A 20,603-nucleotide genomic window follows, 5' to 3' on the forward strand; every position below is an offset into this window, starting at 1 on the left:
CTCAGCCATAAAAAATACAAAATTGTGCCATTTGGGATAACATGGATGGACCCTAAGGGTATTATGCTAAGCGAAATATTCAGACAGTGAAATTTTGACAAATACTGTATGATTTCACTAGTATGTGAAAGATAAACAAATAAACAAACATACAGATAAGGATAACAGATTGGTGGTTTCCAGGGGTGGGATGAGGGCAGAAGGGGTAAAGGGACACATATGTATGGTGACAGATGGAAACTAGACTTTTGGTGGTGAACACGATGCAGTCAATACAGGAGTCAAAATACAATGAAATTTATGTAATGTTATAAACCAATGTGACCTCAATAAAATAATAAAAACTAAAAAAAAAAAAAAAAAAAAAAATGGAGCCCTCAGAGATATAATCCAGGAATGGTAGGTCGATTTCCCTTGGGGATTTGCTTCCTGAGAGTAGAAACAAACTAGTAGTATCTACTCCCAGGGAGTAGTATCCCTTGAGCTTGGGACACTAGAAGAGATTTTAAGCAGGTCCCTGGGCAAAAGGGGTGTGAGGATGGCAGAGATAAGTAGATCAGTTAGACTGGAGATGGAGTACTGTAAATTCTAAAAGACTCCATACAATGGAGATAGGTTCTATCAGTTTGAGGTGAAGCTGTCATCAACATGATTTCCTAAGGTCTCTACCTTTCTTGGTTCAGAGTATTTTCTATGCGGAGTGTGTGGTGATTACCTGGAGAGAGAGGAGTTAAGGGTCAGCTCACTAACCCCTCCTTCCCACTGCCTGTGGGTAGGAGGGTGAGAGAAAAATGTCCAATGGAGCAGGAACCTAGGCAGGAGGGGCGGAGGGCAAGTGGGGACAAAGAGAGGAGAGACAGGCAGGATCCATCTCCTACCACCTACCAAGCTCCCAGCAAGCACCAATCCTTCATTGCCCGGCACCACATGTTTGGGGCACACAGTTCCCTTTGTGTGGAGTAGGGCACTGGGCTCCCAGCACAGGAGCCAGCATGTCGAGATCACGGGCACTGCTTCTCATCTGCTTCATTCTGCCCGGGCTTCTGCTCTCAGAGGCCACCAAAATCCTAACTCTGTCCTTGGTGGGTGAGTGCTTGGCCAAAGAATCCAGAGACAGGAGCTTCCCAGGCACCAGAGCCCTGGATCAGGCAAACAGTCCTAGGTCAGAGGGTCATTCCATGTGGTTCTTCAGGCTGAGCAGGTTTGTTTGCCTGGCTGGAGGATTAAGGGGTGGGTGCTGTTTTTGGAGGCAGAGAGAGGCCTCTACTGCAGCTGAGGTGGAGAAGATAGTTCTGGAGAAAACAGAAATACTGTTTCCTCTCCCTTCTTGCTCAGGATCTCCTCCCTATAACATGAGGCTGAGGCCAGACGGCTAACAGCCAGCCCAGTACAAGAGACCCACGACAACTCCTCCAGGGCACAGGCAGGACATTCAGAGGCTCCTCTTAAACTTCTAGGAGATGTGCAGAAGTTGCCAGTACAGACTGTGGCTAGTGTCTGCAGGCTCTCGGAGGCTGTGGGGGAAAGGTGCTCCTCAGGCAGCAGCACTAATTTTCTGAGGCTGCATGAGAGCCAGGGTGGAGCAGGGAGGACATGTCAATGAGAGTTAGGAGGGTGGAGTGTTTTCATCCAGGGGAAACTGGGAGAACTGACTAGGGCTGAAGAGTGTACCTTGCACACTGATGTCTCTCCGTGTCCCTCTTTCTTAAGCCTGTGCTGGTGGAAGTGTTTGAAGGACTCAGGGAACTGTTAATTCTGCATTGTGTGGCCTCAGTTTTATTTCCTTTACTTTTGCATCAAAGGGGATAGAAGCTGAGAGAAAAAATACGTCACGATGAAGGGGTCATGAGGGGAAGGAGGTTCCCAATACTTTCTTTCAACCCAGAGTGGGTTCTCTTAGATCACTTTTAGGTCACTGAGAATCAGGGATCCTAGAGCTGGAAGGAGCCATAAATCCTCTAGTTCAGCCCCCACTATGTTTTCCTCAGCAGGAACCTAAGGGTCAGGGAAGGGAGGTGCCTTTTGCAAGATCACACCAGAGCTCCCTCATGGCCAACACCATGAATTTACTCAGCGTCTCTTACCCTAAGATCATCCTCTCCACAGCTCCCATTCTTCACCAATTTTCAGTGGGAAGTTTTTATAATCACTCATTAAAAACCCTGTAACACCATTTGAAAGCTTTTTTTTTTTTTTTTTTTTTGTTAGCAATGATAAAGCAAAAGAGCTTCCTCACCTCTTAAAAGTACCCTGTTCTCCTGTCTTAGACTGAGAGGGAGCTGGTGTGGTTTGTGAGGTGCTGGAAGCTCTTTCTCTGCCTCAGGATGCACTGGGGCTCACCAAGACCCTCCATGATTAGATGCCTGTGTGGTCACCCCTTCTTCCTGGCTCCCAGGTGTAATATGGATTAAAATGTGGATATGAGATGCAGGACATTTGTACTTTATATCCTCCCTGTTACTTCAGACTGTGCAAGTCTGGGTACAAAAAACCTGAGAAACAGTTACACACCATTTCTCTAGCACTACACACCTCTCACCCCCATGTCCAAACTCTTGGTACTTCCCATGAACTTCTCTCCTGATCTGACTTTGTCTGCTGCTGAGACCCTTAGATTCAGGCAAAGTTCCCATGTTGGAGCAGGGTCTAAGAGAAGACATTAGTGTGTGGGAACTCGTACCTCCCCTGACTATCAGTCTTCTCATTCCTTAGGATCCCAGGATTGTCGTAGCATGGGTGATGTCTCAGTCCTCACGCATATAGGATCCTGCAGGCCCACGCCATGGCCCCCATAATGAACCTGAATGTCTTAATTTCATGTTCTGCACAATTCAGGCCCAGCTGAGAAAAGTCCTGCCAGATACACTTGAATCCCAAGGATTTGGGCTCTAAGTGGTGACTCCATGTCCTTCGGTTCCAATGACTGTTTCTTGGACTCACATTTAAGCTCCCACACTTCTGGCTCCTATGCTAGCAGAAATTTCCAAAGAAGAGGATTCCAAAAATAGCACTGATTGATTGTGCATTAGGACCCTTCACATTCACATGCACAGCACTGTGCCAAAATCTCCTCCAGTGCAGTTATTTCTCTAGCACACTGTGTCTCCATAGGGCCCCAGCTAGAACACAGCATGCACGTTAGGATCAGGAACTCCTTAAGGCCTAAGCACCAAGAAGCTCCTCACATTGACATGGAGACCAGAGTCACAAGAGGGGATCTATGATGGAGGTTTGATGCAAGTCATGGGTTTGGGCCAGCAGGCTCTGGGTAAGTGGGCTAGGGCATACCCAGGTGGATAGGGAGAGAGTGACTGATGAAGTTCATCTTTCTCTACTCACCATTAACTTTCTGTTTCCCTACCTCTCCTTTTATGGATTTATCATGCTTTTGACCTCTGAACCTCTGTTCTCATCATCACAAAAGTAAAGTTGTGCATTGTTCCTAGGTGGAAGCCATCATCTACTAATGGACCAAGTGACTCAGATTCTTCAAGATCATGCTCATAATGTCACCATGCTTCTCCAGATAGCAAATTTATTGATAACAGGCATCTGTTCTGACTATTTTTTGATTTGTTCTACTCCAGGCACAGAGCAACAATGCCTTTTGCACAGAAAGGTTTTTCAAATAGCAAATGTCTGTTTGGATTGAAAGAATGAAAAAGATGTGTCCCTGAGTGTGTATGTGTTTATCTAAAGTGCTGGAACACTTCTGGGTTCTGTCAAACAAGAACTCCACACTCTATCGTCGCATATTTTCCTCCTTTACCTAGACTTCTACTCTGTCCCAAGTAATCCTCCACACTTTATTACAGATTATTTTGTAAATGTTTCTTCTTAACTTGGCTTGAAAATATGTTCAGCAGAAGTGTTCAGCCATGATAAAGTTTCTAACAGATAAGGATCACTTTTCTATTTCTGTAACATAGATTAAGTTCTCCTCTTATGATATCTGAAATTTAAGGAAGCTTTCTCAGGGAGTTCTTTATTTATGCAGCTAAGATCAGAATTTATCATTGAGATGATCTTGTTTTCTTGAAAAATGAATGACTGTCCATGAGTTTGCGCACAGTGATTTGGAAGTTCCTGACCGAGTCATTGAATCCTAAATTTATGAGCTAAAATGGGCTCTTACATTTTATCAACTCTTCTCTGCTAACAGACGAAGGAAAGGCAGGTCAGAGACCTGAAATGATTTCCTCAAGGTCACATGGCAGGCTGGTAACAGTGTTGGGTGGATTTAGGACTTTAAGCTCTGGATTGCCCAATCTGAATTGTCTCTCAGGTTTTGACTTAAAAAAAAAATTCGATATTAAGCTGCATTTTTGGGAAACCAAATTTTGAGAAATTATAAAACTTGACGTTGGCTTCAGGCTTTGTTATTGTTCAGTTTGTTTTAAAACAATTTTTTTCCGTTAAAAAGTCTTTTAAGTTTTTTATTGTGGTAAAACATACATGACATAAAATTGACGATTTTGATCATTTTTGTGTTCCATTTAGTGACTTTAAGTACACTCACATTGTTGTGCAACCATCACCGCTGTCCATCTCCAGAACTTTGTCGTCATCACTAACTGGAACTCTGTACCCTATAAACAATACCTGCCCATCACCTCCTGCCCCCAGCACCTGATAACCACTATTCTACTTTATTTCTCTAATTATTTGACTGGTCTCAAAACCTCATGTAAGTGGAATCAACCAATATTTTCCTTTTATGTCTGACTTATTTCACTTAGCATAATGTCTTCAGGCTCATCCAGGTTGTAGATGTGTCAGAATTTGTTTCCTTTTTAAGACTGAATAACATTCTATTTTATGTATATACCACATTATTCAGCCCATTCATCTATCACTGAAAATTTGGGTGTTTCCACCTTTTGCTTACTGTGAATAATGCTGCTATGAACACTGGTGTACAAAATTCTGTCTGAGTCCCTACTTAAAACAACTATAACCACCTTCTAGATTAGGTTCTCTATTCTTCACTGAACATCATTTCTATACATATCCTTTAGAATCTCCCTTGACCTCAGAACTGATTAAATAGCTGTAGTGTATTAATTTTTTTTTTTTTTTGTGAGGAAGATCAGCCCTGTGCTAACATCTGTCAATCCTCCTCTTTTTTTCCTGAGGAAGACTGGCCCTGGGCTAACATCTGTGCCCATCTTCCTCCACTTTATATGGGATGCCGCCACAGCATGGCTTGCCAGGAGGTACGTCGGTACGCGCCTGGGATCTGAACTGGCGAACCCCGGGCCGCCACAGCGGAGCGTGTGCACTTAACCGCTTGTGCCACCAGGCTAGCCCCTGTAGTGTATTAATTTTAATGTAATTATTTTTAATTAAAAAATAGTAATTCAATTTAATTAAAATATTAAATTAAATCAAGTTAAATTAAAATTTTATATTAAAACATAACTTTGGCAGTTCCCATGTACTTTGAGAAGCTACTGAAAGCTATAGACTTTCTACCCCTTTAACAAATATATGTACAGCAAAATCTATAAACAATTCAGGGAGTTCATGGACCCCTTCAGTTTTATCCTTAGGTTCCAGGCTAAGTGTCTAGAGTTTCTTTCATATTCCCCTTTCTTGGCCATTTTTGAGGCTTTGAAACAGCAAATTCATCTTTCACTTCAATGGTACAGCCTGGCTAAATGTCTGCAAATAAGGAAAACACAGATTCGGTTATGATTTCTGACCTGATGCTCCTTTCAGTGTGTTGAAATATTTGAACCATTCACTAACTCCTTATTTGGACACACTTCCCCACCTTGTTTATTCGTTTACAACTTTAATAAATAAATGACGTCAGTGGCACTGAAGTAGCAAAGATCTCTAATGCTCACGTGTAGTACTGCTCCAACAATATCTGGCGTCGCAATTGGGTTATAGGTAGAGGCTGATAGGACATTGAGGAGCAGGATAGAAAAACCTAGATTGCCTTGTACAGACTGTTAGTAGAAATGCAAATGGTAAAAACTCTGCTAATGAGGACTCAGAAGCAGTGAGGAGCATAGTAGAGAAAATCTATATCATCTTAGACAACAGGTAAATCATCCTAACCAGAGTTTTGGTAGAAATATTGATGTTGAAGTCTTCTTACTGCTTATTTTAGAATGTGATAGGAAAGACATAAATTGAAGTAGCAACTATTAAACATAACAAAAACAGGACTTCATGATTTTGGAAATTTTCAGCCTATTCAGATTGCAACAGATTCTAAAATTAGGAAATTCACTATGAAGAAAGCAATGAATTCTTCTCTCTTATAGAGGAAACCAGTGGTGTGGCTTGACAACATTTGCTATTGCCTCTGAACAATTAAAAGGTCAGAATATTCAGTCTCACAGAGAGCTCTTTGAAGATTAGGCTTGTGACTCATGGATCCCTTCAATCATATTGGCGAGTGACAAAAATAGAGATGAAATTATTTTGTAAAAATCTGTGGAGCAGCCTGTTGTCCAGTGGATGGAATTTCCATGACATACCCAGGAGACCCACAAGGTACTTGAGAATTTTATACCAGAAGAAACACTGCCAGTTTGGACTGAAGGAGGCAGAAGATGACATAAAGAAGGCTGTTAGACTCCCAAAAGTAAGAAACAGGCTCTAAACTATTCATCTGCAAACACATGATACTTTTAATAAAGAACAAAAAGAAGTTGAGGGTGAAGCAGTGAACCCAGAGGGTAGATCTTCAAGCTTACAGGGCTAAGTTTCAAATCACAGAGGATTATTTCCTGTCCTGAAAACCTAATATTATTTGCCCAGTGGGATATCAAAATTTCATAGGACAGGCAACTCATTTTTTTGCTTTCATTTTATTCCATTTGGAGTGATAATGTCAGTTACCGGTATTTTATACCTGTCCCATTATTGTTTCTTGGGAGCAGATAACCTGTTTCCTAATTTCATAGGTTTACAAATGGAGAAAAATTTTGCCTCCTGGATGGATCATCCCTATACTCACCCATATTTGAAAAATTCTTGGGATAACATAATTTGGGACTTTTGAGCTGATGATATTAGATGAGATTTTGAATTATGAGTTGATAATGTAATGGTTTGGGACTTTGGGGGATGTTAGGATGGAGTGAATGACTTTTCCATGTGCAATGTACATGAGTGTTTCAGGTACAGAGAGTAGAATGTAGTAGTAAAATAATGTCTCCTCAAAGTTATCCACGTCTGAATCCTTGGAACCAGTGAATATGCTACTGTAAATTGCAAAGGGATTTTGCCAACGTGATTAAAATAAGGATCTTGAGATTAGGAGGTTACCTGGATCATCCAGGTAGGCCTCGTATAATTACAAGAGTCTTTCTATTGGAAAGAAGAGGACAAGAGAGTAAGAGAAGGAAATGTGATGATGGAAAGAAAAGTCGGAGTGATGTGATTGCCAGTTGAAAGGAAGCCATGAGCCAAGGAATGCAGACAGCCACTAGAACCTGGAAAAGGCAAGAAAACAGACTATCTTCTAGGGCTTCCAGAGGGAATGTAGTGCTGCCCACACCTTGCTTTTATCCCAGTGAGACTCTTTTTCGACTTTTGATCTTCAGATTTATAAGATAAGTTTGTGTTGTTTTAAACCATTAAGTTTATAATAATTTTTTTTTTGCAGGGGAAGATTCGACCTAAAGTAACATCTGTTGTCAATCTTCCTCCTTTTTTTTTCCTTCTTTTTTACCCTGCAAAGCCCCAGTACATAGTTATATATAGTTGTAAGTTCTCCTGGTTCTTTTATGTGAGCCACTGCCACAGCATGGCTACTGACAGAGGAGTGGTGTGGTTCTGCACCCAGTAACCGAACTCACGCTGCCGAAGCAGAGCACAATGAACTCCAACTGCTGGGCCATCAGGGCTGGCTCAAGTTTATAGCAATTTTTTATAGCAGCAATAAGAAACTAACACAGTCATCATAGGTGATCAGAAGAATTCCAAGAGGCACAAGAGGAGGTTGTTAAGGCCTCTACAGTAAAGGCAACTTTGAGTGGTACTCATGACAGTGCCCATTGTGTTGCAAATTGGACAGATTCTAGAGCTTTTGGTTATTTGGGGCCCTATTCAAAGTGGGCTGATTTTCAAATAATATGCATAAATAGGCTTAAGTAAAACATGTAAACAAGAACTTTGTTGTCTCCAGAATGCAAAAAGCCCTATAGATGTTGGACTTGTTGAAATGTGGTGTTGTGAATGAATAGTTGTTTCTTGACAGTGTCATGGATAGAGAGGCCTTAGACTGACCACACAGTTCCCAGGAATATAACAAAGTACTGTCCTTGAGCTCTGTGTGGGGGCAATGGCACATTCCAGGTGTGAGCTCCTTTGTGAATGTTTCCATGTCTTGAATGAGTGAGGCAAATGAATCCCCTTGGAGGAGGATGTCCTCAATGTAATGTCACACCTGTGCTCCTGGAGACAGTTGGATGTCGTTAAGATCTTGCTGACAGAGTTTGTGACCAATGGTAGGGCAATTGAAGTACCTCAAGGGTCACCACTTAAAGGTGTATTCTGTCCCCTCCAAGATAAAAGCAAACTACCGGTGAGAGCCTGTTGAAATAGTTACTGAACAGACCATATTAGCCAAATCTATGATGTAAAGTGTTTGCTGGTAAATACTTGGATAGAGTCAGTAAATTCACTAAGATTGGGTATGGGAGCTTTCATGTGTGGGACCATGACTAATCTCTCCCCAGTCCGTACACACAGTTAGGTTAGATGCCATGATTGATGAAGGCACACATGCATGAAGAGAGTATGAAAGGCTTATTACTCAAATAATAAGGCTTTTATTTGGAGAATGGGACAGGTTCTCAAGCAAATGTGAAAAATGGCTTTGTAGAACCAAGAGGGATGTCTAGTGTCTATATAAATAATCCATAATCAATCTATAAATCAAAACTGGGGTGAGTTTATTATGAGCTGATTTTTGAGGACTATAGCCCAGGGCCTTCCTTCTCTAAGGAAGGAAGGACGCTAAAGAAGTGGGGTGTACAGAGTGGTTATATACCGTCAAAGAGCATGTATCACATATGATTGCAATGTCCCTTTTACAATAGCCACAAGATCGCCCTGCCAGATTGCCCTGCCAGAATAGCTATTGATGGACACAGTGGGTAGCAAGTCTGCTGTCTCGATGGCCGTGGTTGGTGGCAGGTCTGTTGTCTTGAGTTGGGTGGTCACAGGATGAGCGCAGCAATCAAATCCTAGCCTAGGGAGAAATGCTTATCCTTAAGGAAATACCAATGTGGAGGAAGTTGTATCCTTATCTTAAGGGCTTTTACTCTTCTCTTTGGTACATGGTAAAGCAGATACACAATACATGCTTAAAGGCAACAGGCCCTTTTGGAAAAAGAAACTCAGGCTGAATTTTACACCAAATGGCTTCCTCATATGCTCCAATATATCCTATTTCTTGCCATTTATTTATCACTAGCTTGAGTTTTTCCTGTGGGTAAGGGGATGGGGTAAGTGTTCCCCCTCATTGGTGTGACTTTTATGGTTTGAAACTCCCATTAGGGCCAAAGGAGGGAGCACAGGGACTTTCTTAACAGCTTGTCCAGATGAGGCACAGAAGAGGGAGTGGGAGACAGGGCTTGAAATCTGTCAGCAGTCAAACATCAAAAACAGACTCAGACTTTTGGTTAGACATAGGTGATGGTGGAGAAGCCAAGTAGGTAAGTAGAGGTGCAGAGGACTACGATTTCCATTAAGCCATTGAGTACATTTTACTGAATCAAAGATGACTTGGATGTATAGCTTTAAAAAATGAAAATGAATTTTTCTAAAAGAGAAAATGTAGAGACTCTGGAATTAAAGAGACCTGTATTTAAATACAAACTCTACAAATTCTTATGTGTGCAATCTTCACAAACTATCTTAAACTTAATTACCTTTGTTTCTCACCTGTAAAGTGAGATGAATCGGTATACCTTTAGTGAAAGCTTTAAATAGAAGTTTCTGTAACTTTAAATGGAAAAGCATTCCTGAAAATTTGTAAGGTTCTAAATCCATGTTTTCAGTTAATAAGATTGAATGAATGAGACAGCCACCAAACCAGAGTAGCATAGTTCAAAAGGCAAACATTCAAGTAAATATAAAATTATTGGAACACACAAATGTTGCTATCATCATGCTAATGTTATCCATGCTGTGTGACATATTTAACATTTTTAATCCATTGATGTTTTCTTAGGTTTTAAAGAGGAAGAAAAATCATACCAAGTTCTCACTTGACTTCCACCTGAAGATTATAACAAAGAATTTAAGAACTATTTTGATTTCTTTATGGAAGAAGTTTTGGCTGACAGATAATTTCTTTTTATTATTTGAACCAAAAAGTAACTATTTCAGTGATACGAATGAATGTATGTATGTATGTATGCTTGGACTGAGGACAGGAGAAAGGGGTGGCAGGATGGATGGCTGGCTGGATGGTTGGCTGGCTGGATGAATAGATGGATGGATAGTGGGATAGATGATGAATAGATATTTGGGTAAACAAATATTTCTCACCAAATCATCCAGTCCAGTCATTAGAGATTCTTTCATACTCACTACTGTCCCTCTTCCACTGTAAGCATGAATATATTTCCGAAGACAGTTGGGCTTGTTCTTTGTGGATTCTCCTTGCAATATTTCACTTACAATCTTTTTCCATAATCTCCCTAACACAGAAGCATAGGCACCTCAACATCTCACTGTTGATGGGGAAATGAGAAGCACCTTTCCCCACTTACTTTTCCTCCTTTTTTTCACATTTATTCATTAATGAGGGGGAGACATGGACATTGATTTTGTAGTATTTGAACATCTGGCAATTTAAAGTCCTCTTAAAAAGCAATCAACATGGTGCAAAATAAGACATGAAGCAATTCCTTTTGCTTCATCTTAAATGGAAAGGAACAAAAAACTCCTTAAATGTAAACATAAAAGTGGAAAGACAGAAATTCATGTGTATCTTGGTTAATCACAATGGCGTTACCCCTTTTTTTTACCTTGAGTATTCTAATTACTAGTCAAGGTCCTCCTCGGATATGACTTCTTCCATAAAGACTTCTTTCCTCATTCAAATTGGAAGAGCTCAGTCCCTCCTGTACATGTCAGATCTAACCTAATTATTTGACACTTACTGTTAGTGTATTTCATCTTTCATTGCTCGTTATATATTTTAAGTAGGTACTTTGTCTCTTCTCCCCCAATTTAATATTTTTCAGGACAGGTATACGTAACTGTACATTCTCGAAAATTTTTCTATTTATTAGCTAAATTTTAAATGTGACTAAAGAACTATATTCTAGGAATTTTACAACATTATTGAAAGTATATAAAATACTTGGCAACCACTCCTTTGTCAGGTGAAATCTTTAAAAATACACAGCAGAGGATGATTTCAGGCAGCCACTTCCCTTGTGTGATTTGAAGTTGATTCTAAAGATCAGGCAGAGATCTGCGTATGACTAATGAGTTCTCAGTCTCTGGGCCTTCCGGTGCCATGTTGCAGTGGTGTACAATTACAGGTGTGCCAGGGTGTTGATTCTCTTGGTCCTCCATGCAGATGGCAGGCCCCTGATGTCTTGAGCCCTTGCACCTGTTAACCTCTGGTACCTTAAAGTGCAGATGGACATCCTCATCCATTTCCCCATATGTTGTACAAGCAGGAAACAGGATCATGTTTTATACAAGCAGTGATGGGAGGACATCGCAAGAGGATAGGTACCTGGAATGATACCATAAACAAGGTCTTAATTCCATGTCAGTAAGCTTGGCCATTAGCTTTTCAGGATACCACAGCCTTCATAATTGGAAAGGTTAATAATGTGTTGCACAACCAGGAGTTTATTTCACTGCTTAACCCGTGGACATAGAAAGATAGAATTCCTATTTTTAGCTGACATTTTGAGTTCTAATACAGTCAAGGAATCCCTTGGGTAAGGTGATCTATCATATGCAGAATACACAGTGATTTTAAAAAGTAGTCTATACGTCAATATGTTTGGGACAGTATCATCAAGCAACTTCCACAGTTTGCCTGAAGAACAAGATAATCACTCATAAAGAGTCAGGATGTAAATGAAGGTTAAGGAAAACATCCCAGAATTTATCTGGTAGAAAGAGATCTGTGAGGTTGGCTATGGTCATAGAAGACTCCCAGAGCAGAAGGCCCAACAGTGGCGATTCGATTTCAGTTAATGTAATTCAACCACGCCCATGAATTTCAAGAACTGTGAGTTCCAAGATAAATTTTCTAATGAACTGGCTTAGGGAGTGCTTGAAATGTGGATCAGAGAGGAGAGGGGAGGGGAGGAAGGAAACAGTCTCAAGAGCAGAACACCTGCGAGCACAAGTGAGAAGAGACTATTAACAGACGTGGTTGAACAGGATGCTGCTTCTAGGTGCGGTCCTGCTTACCCAGGAGCCCAAGACTATTTATGTATTGTGAAATTAACACTTGCAATGAATATTTATCGTTGATTTCCTTTCTCTCAGAGACACATTTGAAGGCTTTTTAAAGTTGATGGAACTGCTGGGACTTCAGTGCAGTCATTTGCTAAGGAGAAGTGATATCATGGATTCCTTAAAGAATGAGAACTTCGACCTGGTGATAGTTGAAAGTTTTGACTTCTGTCCTTTCCTAGTTGCTGAGAAGCTTGGGAAACCATAAGTGGCTGTTCTCCCCTCCTCATTTGGCAGTGTGGACTTTGGACCACCGAGACCCCTGTCTTATGTGCCAATGTTACATTCCTTCCTGACTGACCATATGGACTTCTGGGGCCGACTAAAGAATTTTCTGATGTTCTTTGGTTTCTCCATGAAGCAATGGCAAATCCACTGTATGTTTGACAACACCATCAAGGAGCATTTCCCCGAAGGCTCTAGGCCAATTTTGTCTCATCTTCTGAAAAAGGCAGAGTTGTGGTTTGTTAATTCTGACTTTGCCTCTGATCTTGCACGGCCTCTGCTTCTAACATTGTCTACGTTGGAGGCTTAGTGGCCATACCTGTTAAAGCAGTACCACAAGTGAGTAAAACCTTAGCTCTCAATATGGACTTCATGCAGAGGTCTTCATTGCAGAGCTGGTGGCTGCCCCTGCCAGCGCCATCCTGGGAGTGAAGTAGAGTGAGGCAAGTAGGCACCTAGGGCACACTTGTTAAGGAAGTACTCATTTTCAGGGTCATACAGGTAGAGTGATAGCACTTGCACAACCCTGAGATTGAGGACTTCCTTAAATGTTACACCCAAGGTCCTCCCTTGCCTCACCCTAGTCCTGACCCTGGCAGGATAAGCCTTTTAGTAAGTTGATAATTTTCATTGGCATTTGTATGATCATATGCACAGTAAGTGTGCAGTAAGCATCTGTCACATGGAAGAACTGGTAAGGAGACTCACAATGAAACACACAACACTCAGACAGGGTGTAACCAAGGTGGGACTGCATGGGACTAACTACAGGCATTTTCTCCAGCATCCCCAGCCTATAGGGCCCTGATTCCTAACTCCACATAGTCTTCCTGATTCACTTGATCTGGGATCAGGCTTGGGCATTGTAAGCTGTAAAACCTGTTGAGTCGTTTTTGAATTCATAAACTCAACCACTGCTAGAAGTTTTCAAAATGGAGAGGAGCTGAGAATAGCTGGGTGTCTGATGCCTATCAACACTGGGTTGCCATTTTATGGAGTTTATCTCATATATATATTGCCACCTAGAGGGAAGTATGATGATCTCCATTTTCATAAATGAGAGACAGAGGCTCAGGTGGTGTGCGTGATTTTCCCACCATCATTCATTTCACAGCCAGGGAGATCTCTGATTTGGCCTGGTCCTTCCAGACACCGATGTGTCTACCCTTCCTCTACAGACCTTGCATTGAGTGAGCAGGGAGAGTCGAGGAATGATCCATGGGCTAGATGGGCTCTGAATTGTTGGCAGGATTTTTTAGGAATGGAGCTGGGAGGAAAGGCATTTCAGGTGGAGAGAACAGGGAGCCATGAATATGGAGGTAGAAGTGAGATGGCCATGATTCTGAGTCCCCTGGGTGACTCTGTCTAGACTACCGAGCGGGGAATTCAATTGCACAAATATAAAGCAGGCCAGATTGCAGGAAGTCTTACTCAGGAGGGTGACTCAGGCATTGGCCATAAGGAAGGGGGAGAAAATTGTTAAGCAGTAGCATAGTGGGAGTAAGGGTTGCAGTGGCTGTGAGATAACAGAGGCTTTTTTCAATACATTTTCTTCTCTGTATTTCCAATTTCTATATAATGGCCTTATGTTGCTTTTGTAATTATAAAAGGCTGTTTTAAAATAGCCCTTGTGAGCCGACCCCGTGGCTTAGCGGTGAAGTGCACGCGCTCCACTACTGGCCGCCTGGTTTGGATCCCTGGCACGCACCGACGCAGTGCTTCTCCAGCCATGCTGAGGCCGTGTCCCACATACAGCAACTAGAAGGATGTGCAACTATGACATACAACTATCTACTGGGGCTTTGGGGAAAAAAAGGGAGGAGGATTGGCAATAGATGTTAGCTCAGGGCTGATCTTCCTCACCAAAAAAAAAAAAAAAAAGGAAAGGATAAAATGGTCCTTGAGACGGTAAAACAGGCATTGTTATGCTGGATGGAATCAACCCAATAGGTTAAGGGTCTAGGAGTTGGGAAGGAGCCACAGAAGCCCAGAGAGAGTCAGAGTCCTAAGAAATATTTGGAAGCAAGAATTGACAAAACTGGTGGTAAAGCCAAGATTGCAACATTAGGTCACAACTCTCCTTAAGAACTGCCTGGGGAAGTTGAAAAAGTATGGTGCCCAGGTCTGGGGTTGGGACTGGGCATTGCCATTTTTAAGAGTCTTCCTATGTGGATATAATTTGCAGTCATGTGGGTGAACCACTGAGGTAGGAGATAGACTACAAAGATCAGTGACTGAGGATATCATGGAATGTTAGAGCAATGCACGCTCTATGGATGGCCAAGTGTCTTCCCTATTCTGTCTTCACTTCTTCTTATGCCAGAGTCCTTCTCCCAGTTTCTCCTCTCTAACCTCCAGAAGTCCCACCTCCTCTGCTGGACCCTGGACAATACTGGAATTCTTCCTTATACTACCACCTCTGTTCTGGGTTCGGAAAACTCCCATCTGTCTGTGGACCAAAAATGAGCAGAGGGTCTAGGATAGCTCTGATACTAGGGTCAGGTTTTCAAAGAAGAAAGATGTTCCCACCAACACAATGGGCATGAGCGTAATGCAGAGGATGCTGAGCTGTCCCAGGGACTAAGATAATAGTTTCAGGACAGTGAGCTCTAGGAGTGACAGGAAGGTGTGTTCAGTAAATAGCTGACTTTCATTTCATGGCTACCCTGGCTTTTGTGACAACTTTGTTCACCTCCTTGCCTTTCTTACTTCTCTCCAGCAATTTGAGAATTTCATTGCCAAGTATGGAGACTCTGGCTTTGTTCTTGTGGCGCTGAGCTCCAAGGTGAGCAGATCATCATCCCAGGAAGTTCTCAAAGAGATGAATAGTGCCTTTGCTCATCTCCCTCAAGGGGTGATATGGAAGTGTAAGACTTCTCATTGGCCCAAAGACATCAAATTGGCAGCAAATGTGAAAATTGTGGACTGGCTTCCTCAGAGTGACCTCCTGGGTAAGGACTACCCAGATCTGTTTCTCTCATGACACGTACATGTCTTTAGGGCTCATCAGGGCTCTGACCTCTGGTTGGGAAATCCCATGAACATGAGGAGGAGCTTCTGCTAGTTAAAAGTAAGTCTCCAGAGGGCAGGAATGGAGCAGACAGAAACAGGTCTTGGGGAATCAGGCTATACTTCCAGTGAGATCAGATGTCAAAACAGGCATCTCCCCTTCATTCTTTTCTATCCCATGCTGGTGCAACAGCCATTAAAGTCACAACGACCTACTGTATTTGGTCTTGAACAAGGTCACCCAAACACATCCAAAATAACCTGTGAATTCTGAGAACACATACCAGGGGCACATTGCCACTGTATTTAGTGTCTCATGAGCACCTGTTCACCCATGTCTCCTTACACACTCACACACACACACACACACACACACACACAGATACATCCTCCCTAGCTGCTAAGGTGTGAGTGACTCATACCTTCACAACATTTATGCCCACAGTGTCTTCAGGATGTGCCAAAATACCTGAGTGCCTTGCTGAGCAACCTCATAGCAGGTTATTTGGACCATTGAGTCTCTGGTACTAGAGAGTCCCCTCATTCCCCAACAGGTTTACTCTGTGCCCACTGATGCTTCTTAGAGACTCCTCACTGCCATAGCTGCTGGCTGGATCAGAGAATCTTAACCGAGATGATGACTCAAAATCATCTGGGGAATTTAAGGAACATATTCCTGGTGCCATTTCTGCCAATATATATCTCTAAGTCTGGGGCATGAGAATCATGGCACATGATTCTCATCTCAAGGAGACATAAGGACATTCTGATGCACATCCCAGTTGAGGGGCACAGGCTGAGATGAGCTCTTCATTATCAACTATCATTTTAGTTACCTCTAAATAAGGGTGGGATAGAAACTCTGAAACTGGAAATACTGAGGTGGAGGTTCTGGTCTCTGCTTTCAAGGGTCTTCTCATGTATTTGAGGAGACACATACATAGTGTAAGTTTTGATGAGTGCTACATACGTTGTGATGCCAGTGAATGTGTCAGGAATTCAGAGAAGAGGGAAATTAGTTGACAGGTGAGAAAAGACTGCTCAAAAGAAAGAAACAGAGAGATACACAAAGAGAAAACAGAGATGAGAGAAGCAAAGAAAGGCAGTGGGATGATAGAGAGAAGGGTGGATGAACAGATGGATGGAGATATACGCCTTGCTTAGCACTATTCTCTACGGAATTCCTTGAGTTCTCAGTCTTAGCTGGGTTCTGTCTGTGGCTACAAATGTCTATACAAGCGAAGGCTTGGAATCCTGTGTGTCGGAAGATGCACCTTGAATGTGTTCCAACCAAAATCATCTTTACCTTGGTTCGAACACACTTTGAGAATCTATTGTTGTTTTGTTCTGCCCTTTCTTCTTTACCTGGTATTCAGAAACTTTTCATCCTGAAATGTTCTGCTCTTTTTCTTATTTACAACAGCTCACCCTCACACCCGTCTCTTTGTCACCCACGGTGGGATGAACAGCATCATTGACGCCATCCAACATGGCGTTCCCATGGTGGGGATTCCCCTTTTTGGAGACCAGCTTGAAAACCTGTTACAAGTAGAAGCCAAAAAGGTTGGTGTCTTTATCCACTTAAAGCAGATCAATGCTGAGACGCTGGCTGTGAAGATGAAGCAAGTCATAGAAGACAAGAGGTATGCGAGTCTCTGGGCTTGTGGTCACACAGGCTGAATGAAGACATCAAACGTGAAGGGCACCGTGTGGGTCTTTTTGCAATAAAAACTGAAACTTCAAGGACATAGAATAATACGTGCTTGGTGCTAACAGCTGAACTATTTCCTCTGTGAGCAAGAGTAGGCAATTTAGGTTAGATGCTGATAATAATTTTTACGTTATTGGTTGTGAGGAAACCAAACTACTTACACAGGGTCTCTTTGAGAAGTCTTATATTTTGGGATGCTTATAGTAGAATTCCACTGAGTTGAAGTTGCCTTTCTGTACCTAACAGGTCACACTGTTCCCTACCTCAGGACCTTTGTCTGAGCTGCTGCTTAGAACACTCCTTCCCTTCTCTTCACAGGGCTGGCTCCTTCTTCCCATTTGGGTCTCATCTCCAGCATTGCCTCTTCATAGAGGCCGTCTTTGTCTGATAGTCCAAAGTAGAATCCTCTCCCACCCACTCCAATCATCATTCACTGTTTTCTTCTAAACACTTCTCAGGATCTGTATAACTCCATTTCTTTAGGTTTTAATTCATTGTCTGTCCTCCACAGTAGAAAGTAGAGAGTAAGCCTTCCCAGGACAGCAGCACGCGTCTGTTGTTTTCCATAATGTTCCCGGGGCCCAGCACAGGGCCTGCCACAAAGTAAGTATGAAGGAATTTCTATTAAGTGAGTCATTAAAAAGGCCCATTGATCTGTTAGGTTCATTCCCATCAGCACAATGATCTCCTGTGAAAAGAAAAATATGTATATTTTTTTCTTATAACTAAGAAGGACTGAATAAATTGAAATTGCAAGGGCACAAACCTGAATGAGACCTCAAGACCTAACATATTACCTTGCACATGGGAGCCCTGCAAGCAGTTCTTGTTAGATGAGTATAAAACAGACAAATCGCCTGTGGTTCTCAGTCCTAGAAAAGGCGTTAAGCTCCAGGATTCAGAAAACTCAGAAATTTTATATATATTTAGTATCTTAAGTATTGCAAAGTTCATTTTCTCCAGAATGGGTTTCTAACATTTTTGCATTTTCGAAGACCTAGACCCAAATGTCCAAGAACCACTGGCCCCTATGAAGGAGTCATTGGGGCTGGGATGGTCCCCAGACATCGTGCATCAGGGCTGGCTGCAAAGCTTGTGGGGCCCGATGTAACATGGAAGGTAGAGCCCCTTGTTATAAAGTTGCAATGTTTCAAGAAGGTGACAGAAGAGAATTAAATCAATCACAGATCCCGTCTAAGTGGGGCCCTGTGCAAATATGCAGACTGCAGCCCATAGAGCCAGTGCTGGTCAACACGATGCTCTGAAGGGCAGGAAGGTGCAGGTGTCCTCCTGGGTGCAGTTTCCAGAGTCATACGTGTGATGTAGCCCAGACACCAGCACAAAGTAGGTGTGCACTCTCTCTCTCCCTTCCTCTCTCCAAATTACATACATATAATTTTCTATAGTATATTATAAGCCTCCTGGTGGCAGAGACCAGTTCTTACCGACATTCAATTTTTAAGTTTACCACTTTTTGTACTAAGCATGGATGGTTGCTTGTAGGCAGCAGTTGGAACTTCTCAAGGGGACCCAGCTTGACAGTGGCAAGGCCAGGCCAACAACATTTCCTTGAAGTGGAAGCTTTTGTGCATATAGTGGAAAGTGTCTGTGTGATACAAGGTCTCTAAGGCTTCTGAGACCACGCGAGAAACATCTCGCCTTTGTCTCTGCCAACAGGTACAAATCTGCAGCAGTGGCTGCCAGCATCATCAGGGGCTCCCACCCTGTGATCCCTGCCCAGCGGCTGGTGGGTTGGGTCAACCACATCCTCCAGACAGGGGGCGCTGCACACCTCAAGCACCGTTCCTTCCAGCAGCAGTGGCATGAGCAGTATCTGCTCAATGTCCGCCTATTCATGGTGGTCACAATGGGCACCATGTGGCTCTGTGGGAAGCTGCGGGGTGTGGTGGCCAGGTGGCTGTGTGGGGCCAGGAAGCTGAAGAAGGCCTGATGCCAAGTGCAGACTTGCAGGATTGTATTCGATATGGCTCAGCATTTCTTGGGAGCCTCCCACCAGTTCTGACAATCCCTGTTCTCCACATCATATCCACTTGCTAATTTTGCTACAAATTCCTTCTCACTGGCTTCTTCCTTTGATCAGATTTCTTTACTCAGCACTTGTGGCCTTCTTTATTTGCCAGTCAGCAAGGGCTGTTCTGTGATTCTGTCCCTGGGTCATTTGGACCAGTGACCCTCAGGCTTCAAGCCTTGAAGCCCACTTTCCTTAACACGCTCCTCTTCCAGGCACTGAGACTGAACCATTCCAGCCTCCATGGCCAGTATCTTCTGGGCCTCTTTCCCTCACTTCTGCCTCCACCACTTGTTATGGAATAACACCTAAGATGTGCGCTTTCCTAATTCTTTCATTTCCCGTTTGCTTCTCCTAGAAACTCTCATCAAAGCTCAGGAAGCCTGTCCTGCGCTCGTGTCCTCAGGGCCAGAACCCTCCTCCAGGACCATGTTTGGCCCCTGCATTGGGGTCCTACAGAGAGCTCCTTCTTTGCTCATCAGGCATGGAAGCTCTAGGTTGGTCATGGGCAGAAGTGTCCTTGGTCTCCACCTTTCATACCAGTGAGCTGTCTTTCAATTTTCCCGTAAAAAAGTAGAGTCATGAGAAAGAAGGTCACTTCTTTTTACACTGAGGGTGTTTTCGTGCCTCTTGAGAGTTGAGCCTTTCTCGCTGTGACATACTGTCGAGAATTGCATCCACTTGATAGCAAGAGAAACCAGAAAAACAGTGGCTGCAACAGCTCTTGGTTTTCTTCTCTTTCCTAGTTTTATTTTTCCTCATGTAAAAAAGATCTGCTGCTAGGCCAGCCGTCCAGGGCTGGCATGGTCGCTCAATGATGTATTCTATAGTGCAGATTTCTCGTATGGTTATTCTGCATTCTTCAGCAGGTGGGTTTCATCCTCGAGGTCACCCTGGATTTTCAAGATGGTCTTTTTGTACCCAATCAGCACACGGAAATTTGGGCAAGACAAGGGAAAAATGGGAAAAAAGAATAAAGCAGGTCCCTGCTAGCTGAATCAGCCCTCATTAAAAAGATTTCCCAGACTCTCCAGCTAGCCAAAGACTCCACTTAAATCCCATTGACCAGACCTGAGTCACATGAGCGCTCTTAGCTGCACGTGAAGTCTAAGAAATGTCCCCCACCCCTGGCTGCTGGGGTGGGGTTCTTAGAAAGAAAAACGAAGG

At 42.8% G+C, this 20,603-nt stretch overlaps 1 pseudogene; it reads left to right on the top strand.

Annotated features, from left to right (window-relative positions):
- Window positions 1-992: 992 nt before the first annotated feature.
- On the top strand, window positions 993-19,358 carry LOC131418914 (UDP-glucuronosyltransferase 3A1-like; annotated as a pseudogene).
- The last annotated feature ends 1,245 nt before the right edge of the window (window positions 19,359-20,603 follow it).

This window comes from Diceros bicornis, chromosome 20, assembly GCF_020826845.1.
Source record: "Diceros bicornis minor isolate mBicDic1 chromosome 20, mDicBic1.mat.cur, whole genome shotgun sequence".
Taxonomy (NCBI): Eukaryota; Metazoa; Chordata; class Mammalia; order Perissodactyla; family Rhinocerotidae; genus Diceros; species Diceros bicornis.